This window comes from Amphibalanus amphitrite, unplaced genomic scaffold (assembly GCF_019059575.1).
Source record: "Amphibalanus amphitrite isolate SeventyFive unplaced genomic scaffold, NRLGWU_Aamphi_draft 000883F_arrow, whole genome shotgun sequence".
NCBI classification, from domain to species: Eukaryota; Metazoa; Arthropoda; class Thecostraca; order Balanomorpha; family Balanidae; genus Amphibalanus; species Amphibalanus amphitrite.
This window is the reverse complement of record NW_024882377.1, coordinates 242,312-270,000: the sequence shown is the minus strand read 5'-3', so window position 1 is coordinate 270,000 and position 27,689 is coordinate 242,312. Positions and strand designations below refer to the sequence as shown.

The following is a 27,689-nucleotide window of genomic DNA, read 5'->3' as shown; positions in this document are numbered from 1 at the left end:
TAGAACTTCCAAAAAAATCATTTTTCAAAATTTTTGTGTGTCGTGACGTCATGAAATTTTTGAATAACTCCCACATTTTTGAACCGATTCTTCCAAAAATTGGTATGTAGGTGCACATAGACTACTTCTCTGACATATATTCCGTTTTTTTTCGATACACTCAAACTTTTGGATTTTATAATTATTTTCCCAAAAAAGTCAGTTTTTTGAAAAAAAAAATGTGCAAAAATCCAAAATTTTCAAAAAAACCGAGATAGCCATTTTACAGACAAAGTAGAATCACGTATAACCTTTTTTGTTACGTCTTGATTCCTTTAAAAATGAAGATGTTAGCGGCGTTTGAAATTTTGCCGTTTTTGGGGCGAAAATGGCGAACGTGAGGTCACAAAAACGTCAATATCTCAAAAATTTTCCGACGGATGTCGCTCAAATTTTCAGGGAACGTGTCAAATTGATGTATGAAAAGGTACTGACAGTTTGACGTCGCTGGCGTAACGCGTTTAGAAGTAATTGGCGAAAAACGGTAGGGGGGCAGATTCTGCCCCCCCCCCCCCAGCGGGGCGCGGGTTAAGACCTTTGCCTATCAAATCACACATTTTCTATAGTCAGGTTCTATTTCTCCATGCTAAGAAATTTCTCATCATAACCAAAAAAATGGGATGAGGTGAAAAGTTGCCATTCGGCACTCAGTGCAATACGTAAATTTATTTATATGCAGTTATGTAAGCGTGAGATGATGTTTTTCGTACTCCAGCGTAGATGGGTAGCCATACGGCTTCCACGGTTGACAGTGATGACATCAGTCATCTTTTGCAAGCTCGTTAAAGATTTGGTTAAAGATCCCCGTACAGCCCAAATCTTTAACGAGCTTGCAAAAGATGACTGATGTCATCACTGTCAACCGTGGAAGCCGTATGGCTACCCATCTACGCTGGAGTACGAAAAACATCATCTCACGCTCTCAGTCCCAGCGGATAAAAGCAACACCTAAGAATGAGCAGTTATGTAAGATAAAGGGCCATCTACCACCCAAATTAATTGTCTATCCATGCAAATTCATTTTCTTTGTAAAATGGGGAGGAGAAAATTGGTCTAGACATTGGAGATGAGAGTGAAAAATGGTTTCTATTTGGATCTGGTCCCGTAGCTCAGTTGATAGTGTTGGACGAAGCGCGACGGGCGCTCGACATGTATGGGCCTCCTGACAGGTATGGTTGCGATTGGTGCCTGGCAGGCCGTAGCCAGGAGAAGTCAGTGTGGGGTCCGGCCGTGCGCGGCTATGTGCGCACGTTAAACTTTGGACTCTAAATTCTGCCATAGAACTGGAATCGCGCGATTGGAGGTTAGAGGCCAGGGTCACCGCAACAACCCTTGCTTAGCGGTGGTTCCGTCCTTGTGAATCCTTCCTATCAAAAAGTTCGGACTAAATTTATAAAAAAAATCTCAATTTCCACATTCAACAGATTTTAGAATGTTTTGTCAGATTTGTCACATGTTTACTAATCTGTGTGTATGTGTTGTTTTTCAGCACCCGAGCTCTTCAGAGCCTGAGTCTTTGGCACAAGCCTCCAAATTATACCAGACACTAGCACATATCACAGAGAATGGCCTACAGGAGATCGTGGCACTCTTCCCCATAACAAGAAGATGAAGATGAAATGGAGATGATACCAGACTCTCAGACTGTATTCTGACGCTAGCATCCAACTGTCAACTTCAGTGGAGGTCTCTGAAGCTTTTATCCACTAGGTATCAACAAAATTCAACCTGATATCACCAGTTTTCAAGTGTTGCAAGAGCCGATCACCATTCTACAAGTGTCACCAAGAGTCTACCACCAGTTGCCACACATTACCAAGCTCTCCAACCCCCCCCCCCCCCCATCCCACAATGGATGACCTCGACACCCTACTCGCTGAAGCTGACGCCCTCCTCAGCGACTTACCCTCAACCACTGCTTCCCCCACGCCAGTTCCCGGCCCTAGCCGCACCCAGCGTTGCGTGCGTGTCTTCCTCTCACCCCCTTCCTCCACTCTCGGCAGAAACACAACCTTAGAACCTACCCGAGGTTGTTCATTCCTCCGCTGTACCGCCTGTGACATGAAAATTCTCTCATTTGACGACAGCACATGGGGTTCGCAGGCCGAGTACCTCTTCTTCAGGAACCGCCATCCGGATGTGACGAGGCTGAGAGAGGGATTGGAGGAGAGGAAGGGAGCGAGAGCGTACTGCTGCCAGTGTCAGTGGGTTATGGTGGAGAGAGTGACGGAGCCACCGAGGGTGTGGGTGTGTGGAAAACACTGAGGGTGGAGAGGTGTGGAATACTTGGATGAGGACTGGAAACGGCTGATGACTGAAAGACAGACAGCTTGGGACTGGAAAAGAGTGAGTTGAGGGCTTGAAAACAGTGAGATGTGGACTAGAAAACAGTGAGCTGATACCCGAAAAAAGTGAGCTTTTGACTAGAAAATAGCTGATAACTGGAAGACAGTGAGCTTGGGATTGGAAAAGAGTGAGGTGATGGCTTGAAAACAGTTAGCTTGGAATGGAACTGGAAAACAGCAGAGGCCTAAAAGACAGCTTTGGAGTGGAAAACAGCTTGGAACTAAAACAGCTGAGTCCTAGAAGAATGTAGGTACGAAAGACAGTGAGCTTGAGCCCATGAAGTACTCATTTAATGGTGAAAAGACACCAGAATGATGTCTGAAAATCATTGACAGAGGCATGGGAAAAACACTTAGTGTGGATGGAGGACATTGAATGAGGTCCTGGAAATCCCTGGATGGGACCTAAAGAGTAGTGACTAATGCTCATGATAACAGTGGTATGACGTGTGTGATGTCGAAGACCCGGGAAGGACTCGCCAAGGCCACGAAATAGCCAGATTTTTGCCAGAAATCGCTCTGATAATTTGTTTCTCAACGAGTATCAGCTACTGGAAGGAGCCGCACTGACCAAGGCCGCACTGACATGAAAGTCAGTAGCTTACAACTTTTCAAAACTTAGTGTAAAGCACGTGCTATTTGTTGCCGGGTACATTATCTGAAGACAAGAACGCGTACCTGACGCCTGATAACTACTGTGCGCCGACCAAGGAGGAAACGATTTTAGGACTAAAGTACGTATCGCTAAAGTACGTAGGACAAAAGTACGTATGCAAATGTTCGTACGCAAATATACGTAGGCGATAAAGTTCGTATGCCAAAAGTACGTACGCAAATGTTCGTATGCAAAAGTACGTATGCAAAAGTACGTAGTGTATAAAGTACGTATGTCAAAAGTACGTACGCAAATAGTTTCGTACGCAAAAGTACGTATGAAAAAGTACGTAGTGCATAAAGTACGTATGCCAAAAGTACGTACGCAAATGTTCGTACGCAAAAGTACGTATGCAAAAGTACGTAGTGTAAAATGTACGTATGCCAAAAGTACGTACGCAAATGTTCGTACGCAAAAGTTCGTATGCAAAAGTACGTAGTGTATAAAATACCTATGCCAAAAGTACGTACGCAAGTGTTCGTACTCAAAAGTACGTATGCAAAAGTACGTAGTGTATAAAGTACGTATGCCAAAAGTACGTACGCAAATGTTCGTACGCAAAAGTTCGTATGCAAAAGTACGTAGTGTAAAAAGTACGTATGCCAAAAGTACGTACGGTTCGTATGCCAAAGTACGTAGTGTATAAAGTACGTATGTTAGAAGTAGGGTATAGTCGTGTAAGTTGGGCCACTTTTTCTTTATTGCTGCTCTGTTGCCATACTGCAGGGAACTCATGATAAATTCATATACCAAATAATATAGCTTTGTCCATTTCGCCCATTTACTCATCAATAAATTTTGCTATGCCTTGTAACAAATGCTCATTAAATAAAGAATCAGAAAGGTATTACACATTGATCAACTTAACCCAAGGGTGGGGTACGTACTTAATACCCTACGTACATTTGCTATACGTACTTTTGTCCGTGACGTACTTTTGTCCACACGTAGGGTAGACCGGGGCAAGTCGCCCCGCCGAGGTAAAACGCCTCACCGATGTTTCTCGGACTGGCAGGGTTCTGGGGAAAGATCCTCTCTTCTGTTAATCTAGTGCAGGGGTCGGCAAATGGTGGGGCATGCCCCCTTTGGCGGTAATGGAGCCCTTTCGGTGGGGGTAATGAGGGATTCTGAGAAAGCCTATCTTTTTAGAGTTTGTAGCTCCAGTGATGGAGCCATCGTGACTGTTGCATCCCAGGGTTCAAAGATTAGCCCAGGCCAAAGGCACAGCACACTATTGATTAGATACCAACTTTCACGTATGTACCTGCTCGCCTCACCATCTCACCCCTCCGTACAGTCGTTCAAAAGCAGCTGCAACTTTTAACCGTCGCCCGTCTGTTGGCGTTTCAACAGCCGCTAACGTAAGGGGGAGGAGTCGATCGGACCCCCGCGGCCTCTCGGACTCTGATATGGAGCTGTGCATAAAAAAGACGAGCGTGCTACCCGTGACCATAGGAAGCCGCTGCTGCCCATTTTTAAGGTCCTTGGTCATTCCGTCTCATTCAAGAGGGCAATGATCAGTGTCGAGAAAATCGGGACCCGCTATAACTTCTTGAAGTGAGATTTTATGGCTCAAGATGATCTCCATAAAAAGCTCATAACCCGCGCGGGGCTGGGGGGGTAAATTTTACCCCCCCCCCTCGCGAATTTTTGCGATATCTCAAAAACGGCGGCGCGCTGCGCCGCCAAACTTTCAGTACCTTTTCTTATTTGACACGTTCCCTGAAAATTTGAGCGAAATCCGTCGGAAATTTTTGAGAAATTGACGTTTTAGTGACGTCATGTTCGCCATTTTCGCCTCAAAAACGGCAAAAGTTCAAACGCCGCTAACATCTTCATTTTTAAAGGAATCAAGACGTAACAAAAAAGGTTATACGTAATTTTACTTTGTCTATCAAATGGCTATCTCGGTTTTTTGAAAATTTTGGATTTTGGCCTAAATTTTTTTTCTTCAAAAAACTGACTTTTTTGGGAAAATCATTATAAAATCCAAAATTTTGAGTCTATCGAAAAAACCGGCATATATGTCAGAGAAGTGGTCTATGTGCACCTACATACCAAATTTTAGAAGAATCGGTTCAAAAATGTGGGAGTTATTCAAAATTTTATGACGTCACGACACACAAAATTTTCGAAAAATGACTTTTTTGGAAGTTCTAGACGTCGTACGGAAACAAAAATAGCACCATTCGATTCGCCGTGAAAAACTGCATCAGATAGACACCTTTTTAGGCCTTAACAACCAACTTCAAAATTTGACCTCACTTGACCTGACCTTGACCTGATCTCGACCTGAAATTCATCCAGAGGTGGTCCGTATCACTTATTGAGTGTGCCTATTGAATTCTATGAGTAAAATGACCCATAAAACATGTGTCGCACATGCCCTTTTCTATATTTTGTTTTTTGGTGACCTGACCTGACCTGACCTTGACCTTGACCTCTGAATGATATTGTATGCAACGAATATTGTCTTGGTAGCCTAAGAACACGTTTTGGGCGATCAGTCTCAGTCCATGAGTCCATTCTTCGGCAACTACGGTGCAAGGCCGATACTGTAGAAACTTGCAATTTGTACCCTTGACCTGACCTTGACCTTGACCTCAAACTTTAAATTAAGTACATGTTTTTAGTAGTTCGTGATGAGAGCTTTCGATTGGCGTTTGAATTTTCCAAATCGGACCATTAGTTCGGGAGATAACAGGGGGGGGGGTAAAATTTACCCCCCCCCCCCAGCCCCGCGCGTTCGGCTGGAGACCCCAGCCCCGCGCGGGATAAGCCAACGGTCATTATGGGTCCAGAGGCCAGTTTTACCAACAGAAAAATAGCCGCCTGCCGGAATTTTTGCCTAAAGATCGTTTCACATATGGAGCGTAAACGGTAAAGCCCTATCCGCTTACGAGCCCATCGCGTTTACGCTCCGTATGTGAAGCGGTCTTGAGGCAAAAATTCCGGCAGGCGGTTATTTTTCTGTAGGTAAAACTGGTCTCAGGTCATGATATTTTCCGGGCTGGTGAAAAAAAAAATGATGGGCTCGAGGGTACAATTTGGTCGTGATCCAATGCCTTTTACGTGAGCTTTTAACGAAAAACCACCCGCCGCCCCTATACGTACAGTCTGTCTTAAAAGTACCGCGCAAAGTGACGGTGGATCCATCAAGCCTGACCGAGGAAGGGCCTGCTATAATTTGAAAGTCACCGAACCAATGGAGCTGGGGAATGGACGAGGATGTCCATTGCTTCGGTGACTCAAATTTGGCAGTCCTTCATCGGTCAGGCTTGATGGATCCACCGTCACTTTGCGCGGTACTTTTAAGACAGACTGTACAAGGGTTAAATGGGATATAGCATAGGCGGCGGAACGGGGAGGGCAGTGGCACCGGGGCACCGTGCACCCTTTGATTTTTGCATTTTAACATTAGCCCTATGGGCGTTGCATGGAAAGAATGGGACCAAAAGTCGGCAGTGCTCCCCCCTCCCCCTTAACCCGCGCCCTGCTGGGGGGGGGGGGTGTTTGAACACCCCCCCTTGTGGTTTTTCGCGAATATCTCAAAAACGGCGGCGCGGAGCGCCGCCGTTTTTGGTACACCTTATCATACATCAATTCTACACATGTTGTGAAAATTTCAGACCAAGGTCATTCAAGGTCAGGTCACCAGGTCACTTGAAGTGACCTCACCTCATAAAAACTTTCAATGTCTGTCATAGCTACACCGAGTGACTGATCGCTTTGAAACTTTCAGCGATTGCTAAGAGCAATAGCATGTACAAAATGTATATCTCAGAATTTTGATATCGATGACCTAAGGTCAGGTCAATTTTGCGACCTCCCCATTATAAGTCAATGGGAGAAAATTGAAATGCGCCTCTTTTGGATGAAAGACATTATAAACACTCCCAAACACCGAATTACAAGTGGTTTAGACACACTGAACTTAAAAATGGTGTCCGTGACCCTTGTTTATGCCCTGAGGTCATCTTAGGTCACGAATGGTATCTAACAGTTTTTCGCAAATAACTTTTGATAGAGGCATGCTAGAGCGATGAAAACGCCTTAGATGTGTTCAGCTCGACGATACGGATCGACTGATATACAACATGACCCTTTCCGGTCAGGTCATGACCTTGACCTGAGGTCAAATTTTCAAGTTGACCTTTCAAGGTCAAATTATAGTTCATTCGATGCGTCTTGACGAGAGGAACACGATGCCGGTAAAAGTAAGCTCGTACAAGGCTTGGGTCAAAAGTTATTGCAGAAAAACTGTTTTAAAAAATCGGCTATTTTTGCAGTTTTTGCCCCCTGCAGGCAAAACCGTTGACGTTAGGTCAAATCTGAGAGAATTACTCAGAAAGGGCGTTAATAGGGCTATCGAATGCGCTTTTCCGCGGCGCTGTAGCTCTATTGGTTCCCGAGTTATGCGTTGGCTTCTTGGAAATTTTCGACATTCGACCTGGAAATCGGCGAAATTTTGCCTTCAATGACCTCTGGTGACCTGACCTTTGACCTGACCAAAAAATTGACCGAAGTGATTTCGTCATTATTTTTGACGCTCTTTCGAACGCCGCCTTCCGCGTATCGCTACGTGGCCCAGGAGCCGAGTTACAAGGGGGGGGGGGTGTTCAAACACCCCCCCCCCAGCAGGGCGTTGAAATCCAGGACCCCCAGCAGGGCGCGGGTTAACCCTCGCATGTGTGCGGCGTTTGCCAGCTTCTAATGTGTAGGGGGGGGGTCGGTTGGACCCCCCCCCTTGCCGTTTGGCCCCTGATCGAGCTAGAGCTTCGCGGAAAAAACGAGCGTGTTGCCCGTGACGAGAGGAAGCCGATGATACCCAATTTTAAGGTCCTAGGTCATTGGTTGACCTTCCAGGTCAGGTCAATGACCCAAAGTCGGGAAAATCGGGACCTGTTAGAAAGTCGTAAAATGTGGCTGCTAAGGGGTTTTTCGGGGTGCTGATCACGAATATCGTGTTAGTTTTGATCACAGATGATGTCTTGAAGCATTTAGACCAGGTCGGGTCAGGTCAGGTCAGGTCAACCAGAAGGCGTCGTGACGGGTATTCGTAGTACGTGTCAACCGCCTCTGACAGCTTCGTAACATGTTACGAAGTCACCAAAACTACTTCGTAAATGTTCAAATGGTTGCTAAATTCGAATTCAGCTCCAAAAACTAGCCTAGAAACATGTAAAACTCGAAAAAGTGACCCGAGGTCACCCGAGGTCACCAAAGGTCAATGACCTGACCTGACCTTCAGGTGACCTTGACACACACGGGAGTAACATCAAATCACATGTTTGAACGTTTGAAACCACGAAAAGCTTGCAAACACGCGGCTAGTGCGAGCCGACATACGCGAAATCGCGATTCCGGCCAAACATGGTCTCGGAAAAGAGGTCACAGGTCAAAGGTCATTTGGGTCAGGGTCATGAAATTTTCAGGGTAGGTGTAAAATTGATCAATGCGAGGGTACTGAAAGTTTCGTCGCGATCGGCCGCTTTTTACGCGAGTTATTCGCGAAAAACCATGGGGGGGGGGGGGTCCATCCGACCCCCCCCCCCCCCCTACACATGCGAGGGTTAATTGAAGGTGTTCCGCCGCTACTGGGATATAGGCATTAAATGTTTTGTGGAGGAAGTGTCATGTTTTAAATTTGATGCATTGGAAATGCACAAATACCCAAAGAGTTCCAGGACGGTATGGAATTTCAGTAAACATAGTTGTGTCAGCAATGGGGTCTGGTAGGTGGGGGCAATGGCCCTGCCTGGCGCCCAAAAAGGGGGCACGACCCCGAATGACCTGCCGACCACTGATCTAGTGTATGGGGCTTCTTGCCTCAGGCCGTGGGGTGTTTTGCCCTGGGGTTGGGGAAAATGCCCCATTTGCAGTTGCTTCACAAAGCACTTCCTAGCTGGGAGTCCGATCATAAGTGAATGAATTTGAGGGGTGGAATTTAAAGTAAAATGTCCAAAGAACACATTGAGCACAAATTTGGCCTTCCAGGTGATGTGAGACAAAAGCAGGTACCTATGTAGCAAAATAAATTATCTGTGGCGTCTTGCCCAAGGCAAGACGCCACAGTATACTTTATACCCTACATACTTTATACCCTACGTACATTTGCTATGCGTAGGCTTTTGTACGTGACGTACTTTTGTCCATACGTACTTTATACCCTACGTACTTCTGCGATACGTACTTTTGTCCATACCTACTTTTTACCCTACGTACATTAGCTATACGTACTTTTGTCCGTGACGTACTTTTGTCCATACGTACTTTATACCCTACGTACTTTTGCGATACGTACTTTTGTCCCTGACGTACTTTTGTCCATACGTACTTTATACCCTACGTACTTTTGCGATACGTACTTTTGTCCCTGACGTACTTTTGTCCATACGTACTTTATACTGTACGTACTTCTGCGATACGTACTTTTGTCCTTGACGTACTTTTGTCCATACGTACTTTATATTGTACGTATTTCTGCGATACGTACTTTTGTCCCTGACGTACTTTTGTCCATACGTACTTTATACTGTACGTACTTTTGCGATACGTACTTTAATCCTACGTACTTTTGCTTACGTACTTTTGTCCTACGTACTTTAGCGATACGTACTTTTGTCCGTAACCCGGAGGAAACTGGCCTAAGCCCATGGGTGGTTCAACGGCAGGTAGCGACACCAACAGCGGAGAGCAAAACCAAAGCTTTGTGATCTCACCTATAGATGTCAGGACGGTCGTCAATGCTCCGCGACTGACTTTGGACATCTGTCAGCGTTCCTACAGGTAACTGGGAAGCGCTTAGTTTCTCTCAATTGAGACTTATTCCGTCCATTAGTGTGATACTAGCCACTTAAGCCGTCCAATGAAGCCAGTGATTGTATGTGGTCGTTTGAACATTGCACACGATTATTTATCAATGCTGTTTTTTACGACTGGCGATTGGAAGTACTTATTATTTATATTGCTTTGTCGTTGTATGTATTTGTATTGCTTTATCATTTTTATTTTGTATATTGCTTTGTCATTTGTGTAGCAGTGTGTAGAATATGTATTTCAAGACGAGTTGCTCTTTCTAGTCGAACAAATCAGTATTCTATCGTTACGCCATTGGATGCAGTTCAGGGATTTGATATGTGTATATTATGTTCACGACACCCCCCCCCCCCATGGATTTGATCTGAACTCGCCTAATTTTGTGTATTGTGTCAGTATTATTGTAAGTACGTTTGCATAGGGATTAGCACAATGTACGTTTGCTCTATGTATTTGCCGTGCTCCATTATCTATTGGTGTTGTAAAGAGAACATGAGTTATTTTTTAAGGGAAAAACGCTAGTCTTTTTTATATGTTGTCTATGTTGCCATTAACAAGCCGGCAAATTTGACTTGTTTGAGTCACAGTTCGTCTTTCCTTTACATCCTTATAAATACTCTGATAAGTAATACCGTTCAGAATTACATATCCGTGTGGTAGTTCGTTTTCCTGGTCATCTAGTCAACCCATGTTGAAATTGGGTGTTAATTGTTTCGTGATATTATTGCGATAAAAATAAATACTCAACAAACCAGTGCCCATATGTCTGCATAAAACAGGAGAACGGCGGCTAGGGTAACCGGCGAGGGAGAGAGAGAGAGAGAGAGGGAGGGATGGTTTTTCATAAGACTTAACCCGCGCCCGGCTGGGGGTCCTGGATTTCCACGCCCTGCTGGGGGGGGGGGGGGTGTTTGAACACCCCCCCTTGTAACTCGGCTCCTGGGCCACGTAGCGATACGCGGAAGGCGGCGTTCGAAAGAGCGTCAAAAATAATGACGAAATCACTTCGGTCAATTTTTTGGTCAGGTCAAAGGTCAGGTCACCAGAGGTCATTGAAGGCAAAATTTCGCCGATTTCCAGGTCGAATATCGACAATTTCCAAGAAGCCAACGCATAACTCGGGAACCAATAAAGCTACAGCGCCGCGGAAAAGCGCATTCGATAGCCCTATTAACGCCCTTTCTGAATAATTCTCTCAGATTTGACCTAACGTCAACGGTTTTGCCTGCAGGGGGCAAAAACTGCAAAAATAGCCGATTTTTTTCGGAAACAGTTTTTCGGCAATAACTTTTGACCCAAGCCTTGTACGAGCTTACTTTTACCGGCATCGTGTTCCTCTCGTCAAGACGCATCGAATGAACTATAACTTGACCTTGAAAGGTCAACTTGAAAATTTGACCTCAGGTCAAGGTCATGACCTGACCGGAAAGGGTCATGTTGCATATCAGTCGATCCGTATCGTCGAGCTGAACACATCTAAGGCGTTTTCATCGCTCTAGCATGCCTCTATCAAAAGTTATTTGCGAAAAACTGTTAGATACAATTCGTGACCTAAGATGACCTCAGGGCATAAACAAGGGTCACGGACACCATTTTCATGTTCAGTATGTCTAAACCACTTGTAATTCAGTGTTTGGGAGTGTTTATAATGTCTTTCGTCCAAAAGAGGCGCATTTCAATTTTCTCCCATTGACTTATAATGGGGAGGTCGCAAAATTGACCTGACCTTAGGTCACCGATATCAAAATTCCGAGATATACATTTTATAGATACTGTTACTCTTATCAATCGCTGAAAGTTTCAAAGCGATCGGTCGACGGTCACTCGGTGTAGCTATGGCAGACATTGAAACTTTTTATGAGGTGAGGTCACTTCAAGTGACCTGGTGACCTGACCTTGAATGACCTTGGTCTGAAATTTTCACAACATGTGAAGAATTGATGTATGATAAGGTATACCAAAAACGGCGGCGCTCCGCGCCGCCGTTTTTGAGATATTCGCGAAAAACCACAAGGGGGGGTGTTCAAACACCCCCCCCCCCCAGCAGGGCGCGGGTTAACCCGCGAGTTGCTGGGGGGGGGCGTTAAACGCCCCCACTTTTTTCGCCGGGCCGTAGCATAAAAACGGCGCGCCGCAGGCGCGCCAAAATTTGGGCACCTGTAGGGAATTGATTGAAGTTTATTGTGACAAAGTTTCAAAAAAATCGGTCGGAAAATTTTTGAGATATCGAGGTTTTAGTGACGTCATGATTTCTGAGTTTTCGACCAAAAACGGCATATGTTCAAAAAATCATATAAAATCACAGAATAGACATACAGACATGCCGTAAACGCCATTAGACTGCCAATACCATGGAAAATCAAATGGCTATCTTCGATTATTGATTATCATTCTGCATTTTCCAAAATCTTGAACTGAATCTTGGCAATTTCTCGCGACTACTTCACGACCATGATACATACATTTCTTAAATTGAACTTTTTGGGCCAAACACGTACACATACGATAAAATGAATGTCACCATCGGGTTCTACGCCCCAAATTACCCATAAAACATGTGTCGCAGGCTGCGAATATCAGTTTTGATTTTCGGGGATATGTGCCTACCCGGTTGACCTGACCTTGACCCTGACCTATGCTTGACTGACCCCTACATTGAGCTGACACTCTTGTAGGCCTTATATGATGGATTGTGCACCGTTTTGACAACGTTTATGACGAGAGGCGCCCATTGCGAAGCCCTGAAGTCCATGCTACTGAAAGCCCGATTTCAGGTGTTTGACCTAACCTTGACCCGACCTGTGACCTCAAAATTCAACTTTAAAGTACTCATCTGAAGCGTCTCGTCGCGCTCTTTCGTTTGCCGCCTCGTGCGTTTCGCTGCGCCTATTGGTTCTCGAGTTATCGGCTGGGGGCGTTTAACGCCCCCCCCAGCAAACGGTGGGTGGCGAAATACCCCAGCAACTGCCGGGTTAAGCACCGGTCTCTGATGTACCATTTATACCATTTATATTGCATATAATGTCAATAAAGATACAATACTTTCTTGTGTAGTTCCATTGATAGAACCTTGATAATATTCTTTTAAACGTTCATGCTCCGCGAAATCCACGCGTGGTCTCATTCAGCTCTGTCCGACTCACTTGTTAGGGAAACATTTCGAGGCCGAACTTTGACAGGTCTTGGGGGAGGGGGAGGGGAGGGAGGGACAGGTGCCCTCACTGGGCGGGGGTAAGGGGGGGGGGGGTGGCTCACTTGGCGCAGAACACCGGTAGTAGCGTCCACCTCCCCTCCTCCCCTCCCCGGCGGCTGGCACCGAGCCAGGGAATAGCCCCGGGCGGCGATTGCCGTAACATGCGACTATGGCCACGTGACTGCAGTGCATATCGTGAGGTCTACTAGTCCGCTGACCAAGCCTGAAATGTCGGATTGAACAGCGACGAAGAAAAGCTCGCACTAGGTAATGTTTTTTTTCATAAGCTTCCATTTTTTGTGGAATTGTCATTAAGCCTCGTTTATAAAAAGCACAATTTTATTTTATTGGGTGAGACAAGATGTAGGTATATTCATAGGCGGCGGAACGGGGAGGGCACCGGGGCACCGTGCCCCCCTTTGATTTTGGCCTTTTAACATTAGCCCTATGGGCGTTGCATGGAAAGAATGGGACCAAAAGTCGGAAGTGCCCCCCCTTAATTGAAGGTGTTCCGCCGCTACTGGGTATATTCGATATAATATAGATACATTTAGCAACTTTTGCTGCAAGCCAACTGCCATTGGCTCAATTATCGTCTTCCCAAATATAATAGCCATTTCAATGATAAACAACGCTCATTTCTTACTATCTACATGCAACTATTTCCCAGAAGCTGCCCTCCCCACCCCCTCCCCACCCCACCCCCTCCCCACCCCACCCCCTCCACGAAGACAGACACTATAGTGAGAAGTGACCTCAGTCATTCGGATCAGCTGACCTAAATGAGTCATTATTTACACTCATCTCACTCAATTTGCTCGTTTTAACAATGAATCATACGTCATTGGTAAGTGAAACCTCCTTTCAGTCAGGTCTAGCTAGTTCTGAGTTCTGAGTCGGGTAGGTTTGTTTTCCCTTTTACCTTAACCCGCGCCCGGCTGGGGGTCCTGGATTTCCACGCCCTGCTGGGGGGGGGGGGGTGTTTGAACACCCCCCCTTGTAACTCGGCTCCTGGGCCACGTAGCGATACGCGGAAGGCGGCGTTCGAAAGAGCGTCAAAAATAATGACGAAATCACTTCGGTCAATTTTTTGGTCAGGTCAAAGGTCAGGTCACCAGAGGTCATTGAAGGCAAAATTTCGCCGATTTCCAGGTCGAATGTCAAAAATTTCTAAGAAGCCAACGCATAACTCGGGAACCAATAGAGCTACAGCGCCGCGGAAAAGCGCATTCGATAGCCCAATTAACGCCCTTTCTGAGTAATTCTCTCAGATTTGACCTAACGTCAACGGTTTTGCCTGCAGGGGGCAAAAACTGCAAAAATAGCCGATTTTTTCGGAAACAGTTTTTCTGCAATAACTTTTGACCCAAGCCCTGTACGAGCTTATTTTTACCGGCATCGTGTTCCTCTCGTCAAGACGCATCGAATGAACTATAACTTGACCTTGAAAGGTCAACTTGAAAATTTGACCTCAGGTCAAGGTCATGACCTGACCGGAAAGGGTCATGTTGCATATCAGTCGATCCGTATCGTCGTGCTGAACACATCTAAGGCGTTTTCATCGCTCTAGCATGCCTCTATCAAAAGTTATTTGCGAAAAACTGATAGATACCATTCGTGACCTAAGATGACCTCAGGGCATAAACAAGGGTCACGGACACCATTTTCATGTTCAGTGTGTCTAAACCACTTGTAATTCGGTGTTTGGGAGTGTTTATAATGTCTTTCGTCCAAAAGAGGCGCATTTCAATTTTCTCCCATTGACTTATAATGGGGAGGTCGCAAAATTGACCTGACCTTAGGTCATCGATATCAAAATTCTGAGATATACATTTTGTACATGCTATTGCTCTTAGCGATCGCTGAAAGTTTCAAAGCGATCGGTCACTCGGTGTAGCTATGACAGACATTGAAACTTTTTATAAGGTGAGGTCACTTCAAGTGACCTGGTGACCTGACCTTGAATGACCTTGGTCTGAAATTTTCACAACATGTGTAGAATTGATGTATGATAAGGTGTACCAAAAACGGCGGCGCGGAGCGCCGCCGTTTTTGAGATATTCGCGAAAAACCACAAGGGGGGGTGTTCAAACACCCCCCCCCCCAGCAGGGCGCGGGTTAAACGCGGACTTTGATTGACGAAGTCTAATTCGTTTCCCAAAACAGACGGGACTTTGTTACTTGGCTCCTGGCATGGTGATTTTGATTGCCGTCTGTGATAATATTTTGACTGGCAAGTGGCATTGGGAGTGCATGTCAAAATCGCTTAGCGCACTTGCATCGAGACGTTAGAGGAGAAGCAACAACCTGCCAATTGAAAGGTGATTCGCTTCAGTTGTATTTGATGTGTTGCCTTTATTGTGCAGTTAAAAACATGTTGCTTACAATTATGGTTAGTTTTATACTCACCAATAAATACGGTAACTTTACGGCAATTTTTTTTTTTTTGTTTGACTTAAGGAAATTCAACACAATTGACCGAAAGAGAAGGCAGTCAAAACACGCACGAAAGCTCCCTTATCAAATGAAAATGCAGGTGTAACGTTTAACACGGTTCGTCTGATCTTTCAATTCCATCTTACCTTTCTCAACCATTAGCTGCTCTCCCTATCTGACCTTTGAAAACCCTTTGTCTGACCGTGACCTTTCTAAGGTCATTCACCTCTAGTCACCGCCAGACTCAAATCAACTGAGCGGATGTTTTCGCTCGCCCCGCTGTGCTTCTACGGCCAGTTTGTCTGATTTAAACTGACCCAACTTCAAACAGGTAGTGTTCTTGGATCAGTAGGGTTCCCCCTGCCACGACCAGACAACTCCCCCCTCCTCCCTCTCCCAGCGGACGTCAGAGGCAGACACCCTCCCCTCCTCCCTCCACCCCACCCCCCTCCGCTTCGTCTCCTCAACACACACACACACACACAGTACACACGTCCTGACCAGGTGATTTAACCCGCGAGTTGCTGGGGGGGGGGGGGCGTTAAACGCCCCCACTCTTTTCGCCGGGCCATAGCATAAAAACGTCGCGCCGTAGGCGCGCCAAATTTTGGGTACCTGTAGAGAATTGATTGAAGTTTATTGTGACAAAGTTTCAAAAAAATCGATCGGAAAATTTTAGAGATATCGAGGTTTTAGTGACGTCATGATTTCTGAGTTTTCGACCAAAAACGGCATATGTTCAAAAAATCATATAAAATCACAGAATAGACATACAGACATGCCGTAAACGCCATTAGACTGCCAATACCATGAACAATCAAATGGCTATCTTCGATTATTGATTATCGTTCCGCATTTTCCAAAATCTTGAACTGAATCTCGGCAATTTCTCGTGACTACTTCACCACCATGATACATGCATTTTTTAAATTTAACTTTTTGAGCCAAACACGTACACATATGATAAAATGAATGTCACCATCGTGTTCTACGCCTCAAATTACCCATAAAACATGTGTCACAGGCTGCGAATACCAGTTTTGATTTTCGGGGATATTTGCCTACCCGGTTGACCTGACCTTGACCCTGACCTATGCTTGACTGACCTTTACATGGAGCTGACACTCTTGTAGGCCTTATATGATGGATTGTGCACCGTTTTGACAGAGTTTATGACGAGAGGCGCCAATTGCGAAGTCCTGAAGTCCATGCTACTGAAAGCCCGATTTCAGGTGTTTGACCTGACCTTGACCCCACCTGTGACCTCAAAATTCAACTTTAAAGTACTCATCTGAAGCGTCTCGTCGCGTTCTTTCGTTTGCCGCCTCGTGCGTTTCGCTGCGCCTATTGGTTCTCGAGTTATCGGCTGGGGGCGTTTAACGCCCCCCCCCCAGCAAACGGTGGGTGGCGAAATACCCCAGCAACTGCCGGGTTAAGTCTGAGGTGGATCAGAGAGATCCATTCATCGTGTTTGTATCCTTTTGATCTGTTTGGAGGCTCTGCAAGAAATACAATGTGGACGAAACATAAAATACTGTTTATGAGTTGGGTAGGTAGGATCTGTTATTCAATTGAATTGTTTGATTGACAACGACACAGAAAAGTTTGCTATTATGAACGCACCCCAACGGCCAATGGCAGAGCCGCAAAATATATTAGTTATCATAGCCACTTTTTATAGGTTTTCGGAACTCATCAGCTCGTAATAGAAAAAAATTTGACATTTATGACTTTCTATTTACGATAGCTACCAAACGGAAAGCACTTCTCCGATAAAAGAACAAGGAAGTAACCGACTTCCCCGCCTGGTTAGTTTCCAACCATGGCCTCGTTTCATAAAACGTGTCCGTAACTTACGCCGGTTTTTGGGCTTGTATTGCAAGTGCATGTGAAGCGATAAATTTATTTCCCCTTCTCCCTTCTGTTCTTGTTTGCAAGATGAATAAATTCAACGATTCAAACTAACGTCATCGCTGCACATGCACTTGCAATACAAGACCAATAACCGCCGTAAGTTACGGATTCGCTTTATGAAACGAGGCCAATGTAACTATAGGTAAGTCATAGACCGATGTGTCACTAACCTTACATCCCCTGCTAAGCTATCACCTGTCATTACACGAAATGTATCCTCGCCTCCCCGCCGCTCATAAAACACGAATCCTTCCAAAGCAAACAACCTCCCTCCTCCCCCCTCTCCCTCCCCTCCGCCGACGCCGAGATGAGGGGAGGGGGGGGGGGGCAGCTGACGCGCGCATCAGCTGACTCGCGCGTCGCAGCGCCTGAGGCGCTAGTCGGGTCAGGGGGTCAGCGTCGAAAAGAGCCCCGAGGCGTCTGGTGCGTTAGTTGGCGGACAAACGCGTGTTCGCAGCGTGGAGCCAACGGTGGACGCAAGTGTGGAAAAGAGGAGATAGGGAAATTTGATAAGTGGAAGAGAGGAGGAAAGGTGTGTGAAGGAGACGTGGAAAGAGGAAGTGAGAATGGTGAAGTCAGAACAAAGTGAGGGAAGACGACGACACGTGGTGAAGTAATGCAAACCAAGTACCTACACAAAGGTGGCTACATTTTTAGTTGAAAATCAGAGTGCAATCTGGGAGAAGGTGTTTGGAGGTGAGTGAGTCGGGATTTCAATGGGCATTTAAATCAAATTAACTAAATAGATCAATGCTCATGCAAAACGATTGCTACCCAGTATCCATTGTTGAAATCATGCATACGACACTAGGCACAGAATACACAGCTTTACGTAGAAATAACACAGGTACATACATACGCATGACAAATGTTTGGACAAAATGTTGTGAGTATTTTAATTGTCTCTGGTTACGAGCGAGCGAGCGCAGCGAGCGAAGCGAAGTCTTTTCAATATAACGGAAAAATCTCAGTATGAGCGGCCTGGCCCGGCCCGGCCTGTAACGCTTTTGAGAGGCTTATATCTCAGCAACCGCTGGACCGATTGGCCTGCGGTCTTTTTTGCTGGGTAGCCCCATCCCTTCTACCCCGTAATTGACTACTTTTGATACATCTCAGTGACCGTCGTGGCACGTGTCTGCCACGTGAAAAGTCAAGGGTGTTCAAGCAGTTTTGCAAAAGTAGTGATTTTGAGAGGCCCATATCTCAGCAGGCAGCAGCGGCTTGAGCGATTGTCTTGCGGTAATTTTTATAGGGTAGCTGCATCCCTTCTACCAAAGGTCGGATACTCTTGATCTATGTGAGTGACCCCCACTGCACGTGCAAAATACAAAAAGAAGAGGTGCCAAATTTGTTCCCATTTCAGTAACTCGGTAATTACTGGGGCGATTTCGCTGAAACTTGGCATACAGGTAGGCACCCACCAGGCAATGCATTCCCATGTGTTGCGGTTAGGGTGCTACCGCACGTGCGCACAAGCAGGGGGCGTTCCCAGATCTCGAGAACGGCTGGGCCGATGCGCTCAAATTTGGTACACGGTTGGGGGCCAGTTAGTAGGGTGCCGTGCAAAAGTCATTTTGGACCCCGTTTGCACGTGCGCACGTGCAGAATGCCGCTTCCAGCTCTCAAGAACGGCTGGGCCGATTGCGTTCAAATTTGGCACACCGCTAGCGACCGGTTAGAAGGGTGCTTTGCACAAGCCCGTTGGAAATACCCTCTCGCCCTTCCGCACGTGCACTGCAGTGTTCGCCACGGGCCCCAAAATCCCCAGCCCAGCCCGGCCCGGGCCCATGGGTTCAGAGCCCGGCCCAGCCCGTAGCCCGCTCTTGGCAAATATTCCAAGCCCAGCCCGGCCCGGCCCGTCAAAAATAGCAATCTAGTTATTGTCTTAGTCTATGGCTATAATAAGCATGATTGATTACACTATTTTGAGAACAATTCAAATTGCATGAATATTAACATGGCAATCATGACTCCCTTCTTTTCAATGAATATAATCATTTCAAGCACCTATGGCACAAATTTTAACAGTAACAGCAAGCACCTCAGTCAATTAGGTCATGATTACACACCTATAAAAAGTTTACATGATTATATTAACTACATTCTATGAGTAAAGTTATCTTGCAAGCTGATGTGTGTGAACATTATCATTAATAATTGGTGACTCTAATGCATACTTGAAGGAAGTATTTGCAACATACTCTATACTTCCCAGCACTTACCAGCAGAAAAAAAGCTTGACTTATGGGAATTGATGAATCTGTCTGGGATTGACCTTGCTGTTAAATTCACTCCATAGATGCTGCAATATCAAAAGCCTGAGAAAGCATACAAAATAGGTGACACTAACTTTAGCACTGTCTTCCAAAAAAAGAGAAAATCCATCCATTTATCAGCAAAACTGATTTAATCTATTTTCAATTCATGCCCACGTGTCAACCGAATCTCTGTGGACAACTATCTGCTACTTTCCTTGCTATTTTATGTTAGGCTCTTTTCAAGATATGGATATCGCTAGCAGCGTAAGCAGAAAACATGGTAAGCTTGAAATGTCATTGGGTACTTTTGCGACTTGTACGCATCATCATCATCAATCGAAAATGAGCGAACACTTCTTGATTGTCGCAGCTGCGGCAGGTAGCGATTCTGACGAATTGTATAATAAAACATATATGATCAAGTTTTTGTTTTGTTTTTCGTTCGAGTTTTCAGACTTCGTGATTTTGGTTTTATTTTTCATTGGTTTAATTTTGTTTTCACCTTGATACTCACTTAAAAAACGTATTTATTTGATATACTGTTGTGTATACTACCTAGATGCCGCCACATAAACATAGCGCCGCCGCCATGATTGCACATTTTGTTGAGAAGGGGCTGGTTTGTTGTGATTTATTTTGACAAATTTATGGACATTTAAAGAAGCTTTCATCGCGAAATACTCTGTAGAGTTCCTCGTTACTTACAGTGTGTTTTGTGAGTATCCTTTTAAGGTTCTGTTCGTTAAAAAGCCGTCGGTGAAGGAAAAAAGACTGTGTTGGAATTGTCTCACTATCGCCATATATAAGTGTTAACTTAATGTAGCCCTGTAGCCCATCATTGTTGAGTGGCTTCTTAGTTTTTGGAGTTGTAGTGCTAAGTAAGTTGTTCTGATGACTACATTTTAACTTTTATTAACAAACTAATGATGCTAGAGATTCTCTGATCTTTTTGGTTGCGGAATTTTTATGAAAACCCTCCTATGTGTGACATGATGTGATATTGGATAATTCTCAAGATTCCCAAAATTCAATATCAAGTAGGTTTTCTTTCACATTGCTTAAATTTGGTTTAGTTTTTGTATTTTCCCAGTGGGTTTTGTTTGCATCAGTTTCCAAATTTTCTTAAATTGACATTAGTCGCAAAACCCATAGTGCACAAAGTTCTTGGCCCGGCCCATCCATAGCCCGTTAACTAATGATATTTGGGGGCCCGGCCCAGCCCGTAGCCCAGCCCGGCCCGTGGCCCGTTGGGCTGGCCCGGCCCGTGGCGAACACTGACGTGCAGGGCTCACTATCTTGCTCGCTCGTTCTTCGCCCAAAAGGCGTTTTACTGGTTTAACCCGGCAGTTGCTGGGGTATTTCGCCACCCACCGTTTGCTGAGGGGGCGTTAAACGCCCCCAGCCGATAACTCGAGAACCAATAACCGCAGCGAAACGCACGAGGCGGCAAACGAAAGAACGCGACGAGACGCTTCAGGTGAGTACTTTAAGGTTGATTTTTGAGGTCACAGGTCGGGTCAAGGTCAGGTCAAACACCTGAAATCGGGCTTTCAGTAGCATGGACTTCCGGACTTCGCAATGGGCGCCTCTCGTCATAAACTCTGTCAAAACGGTGCACAATCCATCATATAAAGCCTACAAGAGTGTCAGCTCCATGTAGGGGTCAGTCAAGCATAGGTCAGGGTCAAGGTCAGGTCAACCCGGTAGGCACATATCCTCGAAAATCAAAACTGATATTCGCAGCCTGTGACACATGTTTTATGGGTAATTTGGGGCGTAGAACACGATGGTGACATTCATTTTATCATATGTGTACGTGTTTGGCTAAAAAAGTTTAATTTAAGAAATGCATGTATAATGGTCGTGAAGTAGTCAGTAGTCACGAGAAATTGCCAAGATTCAGTTCAAGATTTTGGAAAATGCTGAACGATAATCAATAATCGAAGATAGCCATTTGATTGTTCATGGTATTGGCAGTCTAATGGCGTTTACGGCAGTCTGTATGTCTATTTTGTGATTTTATATGATTTTTTGAACATATGCCGTTTTTGGTCGAAAAGTCAGAAATCATGACGTCACTAAAACCTCGATATCTCAAAAATTTTCCGACCGATTCTTTTACAACTTTGTCGCAATAAACCTCAATCAATTCCCTACAGGTACCTAAAATTTGGCGCGCCGTTTTTATGCTATGGCACAGCGAAAAAAGTGGGGGCGTTTAACGCCCCCCCCCCCAGCAACTCGAGGGTTAACCCGCGCCCGGCTGGGGGTCCTGGATTTCCACGCCCTGCTGGGGGGGGGGGGGGGTGTTTGAACACCCCCCCTTCTAACTCGGCTCCTGGGCCACGTAGCGATACGCGGAAGGCGGCGTTCGAAAGAGCGTCAAAAATAATGACGAAATCACTTCGGTCAATTTTTTGGTCAGGTCAAAGGTCAGGTGACCAGAGGTCATTGAAGGCAAAATTTCGCCGATTTCCAGGTCGAATGTCGACAATTTCCAAGAAGCCAACGCATAACTCGGGAACCAATAGAGCTACGGCGCCGCGGAAAAGCGCATTCGATAGCCCTATTAACGCCCTTTCTGAGTAATTTTCTCAGATTTGACCTAACGTCAACGGTTTTGCCTGCAGGGGGCAAAAACTGCAAAAATAGCCGATTTTTTCGGAAACAGTTTTTCGGCAATAACTTTTGACCCAAGCATTGTACGAGCTTACTTTTACCGGCATCGTGTTCCTCTCGTCAAGACGCATCGAATGAACTATAACTTGACCTTGAAAGGTCAACTTGAAAATTTGACCTCGGGTCAAGGTCATGACCTGACCGGAAAGGGTCATGTTGCATATCAGTCGATCCGTATCGTCGAGCTGAACACATCTAAGGCGTTTTCATCGCTCTAGCATGCCTCTATCAAAAGTTATTTGCGAAAAACTGTTAGATACCATTCGTGACCTAAGATGACCTCAGGGCATAAACAGGGGTCACGGACACCATTTTCATGTTCAGTGTGTCTAAACCACTTGTAATTCAGTGTTTGGGAGTGTTTATAATGTCTTTCGTCCAAAAGAGGCGCATTTCAATTTTCTCCCATTGACTTATAATGGGGAGGTCGCAAAATTGACCTGACCTTAGGTCATCGATATCAAAATTCTGAGATATACATTTTGTACATGCTATTGCTCTTAGCAATCGCTGAAAGTTTCAAAGCGATCGGTCACTCGGTGTAGCTATGAGAGACATTGAAACTTTTTATGAGGTGAGGTCACTTCAAGTGACCTGGTGACCTGACCTTGAATGACCTTGGTCTGAAATTTTCACAACATGTGTAGAATTGATGTGTGATAAGGTGTACCAAAAACGGCGGCGCTCCGCGCCGCCGTTTTTGAGATATTCGCGAAAAACCACAAGGGGGGTGTTCAAACACCCCCCCCCCCAGCAGGGCGCGGGTTAATAAATGGGTACCTACATCTGTTGCGAAAAAACACTGGATATGTTGAGCTTGTAGCGATAGGTTTAAACCTCAACCCTAACTATTCACTAAATGAGTAGTAGTAAATGAGTAAGTACATGAGGAATCGATTCCACAGGAAATCGCTCCGGTTGGAGCTTTCGAGCCGTATTTACAAAACTTCGTCAGGTGTTGTCGTAATCCGGTTCGAGGAGCTTCGGTCGCAAACTGGAGTTGAATTGTTGACTATTTACCAGGAGCATTTTCATTCTTGCGACTTTATGCCTACGGAATAGGTATAAAATACTTTCTCTTTTTGCGGTTCGTTTCTCCTATTTCCTAAATCCTATTTTTCAATCCCCATTTATTTCCTGATCGGTCAAATATCATTTCTCGAATAGAATTCGTTTTGCCTCAATCCACCTTGATATTCACGATAGGCGAAAAAGGGCCCGCTAGTTCCCTTCGTAATCCGGTCTACAGGGTGTCTCAAAAGTTCGTTTACAGGTACAGGGACCCGCAGTTGCTACTGTACACATATATTACCAATTTAGAATTGCGCTATTATTTGCTAAGTGCTGGCCATTGGAGAAATGAAATGTAGCGCAAAGTATGGAGGAATAACACATGTTTGCTCCTAGGACGTTTGTTTTGTATGATTCCTCTTACCGCAACAGATATTCTTCCAAAACTACAATCGTGCTATTTTTCCGCGCCGGTTGCCTCCCCAGAGCCCGTCCTTGGTATCGCCTATAGCTTCCGTTCCCGCTACGTGAATGAAAGTCACGTGACTACTACAGGTTTGCGCTCAGTACTAACACACCTAGCCCGAGGGCCGGTCCGTAGCGGGGAGGGGTAGAACGCCAGAGCTCCAGCGCAGTGGAGGTGGTGGTGGCCCGTATCATAAAGAGGCAACCGTAAGCAGAACTACAATTGCCGCAGTATAAGATTATGATCAAGTTTTCTTTAGATGTATTGATTGACAAGAAAGTGCAATGCTTATCCGATATAATAAAACGGTGTCCAAGGCCTTGGAAGAACTATAAAACATATTCAGCAACGTATAAATTTATGATACAGGCCATGACCTTTCACCTTGCCTCCGGGGAGGACCGCTCAGGAAGCCACATACCGATCGAATCGAGGCCTCGCAGCGCGGCGGCAGAGGAGAGTGGATAAACCATCGCCAGATCTTTCGTTTACTTATGTTTCCAGAAGAAACATAAGTAAATGTTTCCAGAAGAAACATCTCGGTGGAGGGTGAGGGCTGTTTTCAACCCACTCACCAATCCTTTCCTTATTAACTTATAGCTTACCGAAAAATGCAACACAATGGTGGCCGTCACGAGATGTAGCGAAAAGTGCCTCAGCCACACCGGCTTTGAGTAAACTTTAACCCTCGCCGGCCGAGGGGGGGGCGGGTGCCGCCCCCCCATAGGGTTTTTTCGCGATAGCTCCGAACACGCTGGCGATAGAGAGCTGAAACTTGGCATACCTGACCTTTGATCCAAGCCGCATCTTTTGACACCAACCGCATTTTTGGGTCAGGTCAGGTCACTGACCTATGACGTCATAAGTGAACCTCTGCACGGTCTTCAGATGTCGCAACTTCGCAACGCCCTCACTGCCAGAGGAGATGTCACAGGGAAATGAAACTTGCAGGATCTAGTATCCATTATGAGTCCCACAACTTGTATATCTCGGATTTTTCCTAAAGGTCATATGAGGTCAGGTCATTTTCGTGACCTCACCATTATAAGTCAATGGGGAAAAATGAAAACTGCTATTCTGGCGCCGGGAACGATCTCCAACTATCTCAAGCACACAGAATCGTGATTTGATGCACTCCTTGCAAACTTAGATGCGTCACTTTTGCAATGTTGACCTTGCGTGACGTCATTTATGACGTCATCAAGGTCAAATTAGTTTTTCGTCAATAACTCTTGATCAAATTGAGCTAGCGAGTCGGGGAAGGCACCAATGGACTCAGGAAGGCCTGCCGAATCGAATGATATGCGACATGACCTCTTTCGACCAACGTCGTGACCTGGGGGTGCTGACCTGGCCTTGACCTGAGGTCAACACCCCAAGTTGACCTGACCCGGACAAAAAGTATATCATTCGACGCGCCTGAGCGAGGCGAACACGATGCTGCCAAAATCGGCGCTCTGCGGCCGTTTTTTGCGAAGTTATTCACCAAAAACTGAACCGTACCTTGGGGCACTTGACCTGACCTCAGAGGTCACCGGTTGACCTAGGACCTTAAAATCGGGTACCAATCTCTGCGTCTCGTAACGGCGCACACGCTCGTTTTTTCCGCGACGCGCTAGCTCCACCAGGGGCGAAACGGCGAGGGGGGGGGGGGGGTCGTACCCGCCCCCCCCCCCTCGGCCGGCGCGTATGTAGAAAACCAATAGGTCCGGCGAGGGTTAAGCATTGGAATTCGGGCCAGTGATCCTGAAGCGATATCTTTTTTTGGTCGTGCATAAGCTGGGATGACGTCGTCCAAGTTAATTGCGAAGAAACTGTTTTAGTTTCAGAACATTTATGAGGCTAGTCGCGCCAAATAGTATACGTTTGTTGCAAAATGTCAAATAGTGATACCACAGAGTTGACGTGCTATCCAGATGATGGAATTTATTTGACACAAGAAGTCAACAAGTGGCATCGTTAGTCATCCTGCATACCTATAAATCGATTCGTCACCTTGGTTCGAGCTCAATAGTTCTTTTCGCGGTTGATCGGTTTCGTTTTCTTTCCTTTTTTTTTGGGGGGGGGGGGCGGGGGCAGTTAATGAGCCAGTAACCACCCTCCCCAGTCCCCTAAACAACAATTGTTGACAAATACTGTGATGGCCTAAAAAATGCCCTCAATTGTGTCACGTAGGGGAGAATGAGGTAAGTTGAGCCGTTTTTTTCGTAAGCTACAGGCTACCTTACTGATCATTTTTCTGCGTTTACGGGTTGGACGGACTTTTGGACGGACTTTTGGTCATTTGCGCATGTAATGGTGGCCAGAAATGTTTCATACCGCTTATTTTTGTACTGAAAGGCTGCGTCAAAAATCATCTTGCACGTTGCTCATCTTACCCCATGGGCGGGGTAAGTTGAGACACGTCGTGGGGAAAGTTGAGCATGGATAGAAAAAGCGAACCTCTTCTTTTCCCGGGCGCGGCGAAGAGTGGGCTCTTTTATTTACTCCATGGGATACATACTTATGGCAACGTTTTTTCCTCCATCAAAAAGTAACTGTTTAAAGCCTTCCAATAACTCGTCAAGTTTTCTATCAAGGAAGAAATCATATTATCCTTCAGATAATCTGCAAATCACTTACAACTTGTGTAATCAACAAAGAAAAAACTATTTCCTACCATTTTTATTCAGCAGAAACAAGCGCAGCTCAGTTTGGTTTTCGACAGCGGAGACAACAATGGCTTATCCGGCTCATCTTACCCAAGGTGAAAATGGCTCATCTTACCCCACCCGTGGTCATTTTCGATTAATGGCTGACACCTGCTAAGGAAAATAACCATGCACCGCAGATAACAACCATCTCATTTTAAAGGCAAAACATGTCTTAGTTATTAGGGGTGATACCACATGTTACCGGGGCTGAGCGCGAGAACGTTGCCGTCTCACGTGAAAGACGTGAAAGCAGGGGTGGAGAAATATGCCGAGTTGGGGTTGCACGGGCGCAGCAAATCCCCCGCCGCCCTAGCGGTGACCTTGACCTCCGCTGTCTGGTGCGGCTTCAAAGCCAAGCCGGCGCAGCCGGCGTGGAATTGGTGAGACTCGTGCTACCCCAACTCGGCACATTTGTCCACCCCTGCGTGAAAGACGTGAACATCGTAAGCAAACGGCACATGGAAGCTCAAGTCAATTAGCGCCATAGGAGCTGAGAAACATGGGGTGGCTAAACTTGCCCCTTGGCTCATCTTACCTAACTCTCCCCTATTTGGGGCTCTCAACTTTGATTTGTTAAAGTTTTTTGTCTGTTCATTATAAAAGCTGTCAAATTTGCCGTATCATTAAACTTTTATTGAGTTTGTATTTCACACATATCTAAAATGAACAATTTTGTCACTGGCTTCTTTTATGAATGGAATTGGATGGTCGCATGAATGAACGAATGAATAGCTCCATTTGAGCATCAGCTGAAATCAATCCTAAAATTTAATCTACCAGTCTGCAACGAAAAGGTTTAAAAATCAGTGCAAGTTAGGTGCAGTTTCTAATCTATGCCGTTTTTTATTAAGTGTCTCATAGCTCCTTAATCTTGAGCCGCTTCTCTTACGATTCATTTTATGTGGTGCTTACATTGTTCAAGAAGCTATAGTATTTGAGCTCGTTGGTCTTAAAAACTGCTATCGAAGTAAATTAAAGTGTTTCGGGCTTCGGCACTTAAAAACCAATCGATATTTAACCCTCACCCACTTAGGCATTTCTTTTCAGCGTCTTACATGTAGCGGAGGGGCGTAGAAACCCTCAGCCATTCGGCCCTTGATAAAAATAGCCAGAGCTTCGCTGAAAAATAAAAAAAAAGAGCGAGCTGCTCGTGACGAGAGAAATCCGCGTTAGGCGGCACG

General features: G+C 45.6%; 1 long non-coding RNA gene across 1 annotated transcript; it reads left to right on the top strand.

Annotated features, from left to right (window-relative positions):
* Positions 1–1,017: 1,017 nt before the first annotated feature.
* LOC122367628 lies at positions 1,018–9,741 on the top strand. Its single transcript, XR_006254089.1, has 3 exons — positions 1,018–1,208; positions 1,529–3,148; positions 9,649–9,741. It is a non-coding gene; the product is annotated as an uncharacterized LOC122367628 (long non-coding RNA).
* Positions 9,742–27,689: the final 17,948 nt, after the last annotated feature.